The following is a 1,825-nucleotide window of genomic DNA, read 5'->3' on the forward strand; positions in this document are numbered from 1 at the left end:
ATGTCCAGGGCTGGGGGTGGGGTATGTGTACGGGGTAGGAGTAGATGGGGGTCAAGGATGGACATAGTCATATGAAAACATGCCTACAACATAGGCTTTTAAGATTTGTGAACTCTTTATAACCTTATGTGGTCAGGTGACCATTTTTTTTTCCAAGATCAAGTGACTGGAAGATTTTGTTTTCTTGAAGGTCATATGACTGGTGAGAAGCAAATCTGGGAGTTCCCCAGACACTCTGATTATAAACCCAAGCTGTTCAGAGGGACGCTTAGCCTGCTTGTGGAGGGAAGTGTCTGAATGATCATTTTCTATGCCTAGTGACATGAGGACTTACAAAACAGAGCAGCGCTGGGCACTTCGCAGGGGGAGGGCACAGGAGAAAGGAGGACAGCCATCCATTGGTTTTTCAACCTTCCAAATGCTGCGACCCTTTAATACAACTCCTCACATTGGGGTGACCCCAACCATAAAATTGTTTTTATTGCTACTTCATAACTGTAACTTGGCTACTGTTATGAGTCGTGACATAAATATTTTTGGAGACAGAGGGTTGCCAAAGACAGGGTCAAATGCTACAGAGAAACCCTGTCTCAAAAAAAAAAAAAAAAAAAAAAGGAAAGAAAGAAAAGAAAAAAAACGAAAAGGAAAAAAAGACCTTGGAATGAAAGGAAAACAGGGAGAGCAGTCTTTAGATAATTGGGAAGTTTTTTTTTCCCAAGTTTAGGTTTATTAAACCTAAACTTCCCTTTTACTGTGGGCTCAGAAATGAGATCTAGATCAAAGAGTAGGATGGGAGGGGGTATGTTTGTGTCCTCTTATCTGGTGATTCTTGAAAATATGTTTTAAAAGGGGGCTGACAATGTCAAAGTCATTTCAGGGAGGCTGGAGAGATGGTTCAGCAGGTAAGAGCACTTGCTGCTTTTCCAGAGGACCCAGGTTCAGTTCCAAGCACTCCTATGTCAATTTACAGCCATCTGCAACTCCAGTTCCAGGGAATCCAATGGCCTCTTTTGGTCTCCTGCAGCATCAGGCAAGCATGCTGTGTATATATATATACACAAATACTGTACACATATAATAAAAGTAAGTCTTTTTTAAAAATATTATTTCAGGCTACAGAGGTGGCTCAGCAGTTTACAGTACTAGCTAGCTGCTTTTCCAGAGGATCTGGGTTCAATTCCCAGCACCAGCATGGCAGCTCACATTGCCTGTAACTTCCATCCCAAGGGATCTGACATCCTCTTCTGTACTCCACAGGCAACAGGCCTGATATACATATACATATATAGATATACATGCAGGCAAAACATCCATACACAGAAAAAAATAATATAAATCAGTAAAAAAAAATGAAGATGTCATTTCACTGGACCAGCTGTGCCAAATGTCACCATTCCCACCATCTTGAGAAAAATCAAATTAAGGCAGGTGGTAATGACACTTGCCTTAACCCCAGCACTAGGGAGGCAGAGGCCGGTAGATATCTGAGTTCAAGGCCAGCCTGGTCTAGAGAGCAATTTCCAGGACAGTCAGGGCTACACAGAGAAACCCTATCTTAAACCCACAGCCTGCTCCCCAAATTAATTAAAATAAAAATAATTTTGATAGAAAAACTGAGTGTCCAGAAAACTTTACAATAAAAATACTACACAGCAGTTGAGGTTATATACAAGAAAATCAAGACAATGCTAATTATCCCAACTTTTAACTAAATAAGTATTTGCATATATTTTTGACAGATATTTATGGAATACCTATTCTTTTCTAAAAGATTTATTTATATTTCTAACCACTGAACTGTCACCCCAGATCTCTATTTTTTTAA

The sequence above is a fragment of the Microtus ochrogaster genome, linkage group LG1, assembly GCF_000317375.1.
Source record: "Microtus ochrogaster isolate Prairie Vole_2 linkage group LG1, MicOch1.0, whole genome shotgun sequence".
Classification (NCBI taxonomy): domain Eukaryota; kingdom Metazoa; phylum Chordata; class Mammalia; order Rodentia; family Cricetidae; genus Microtus; species Microtus ochrogaster.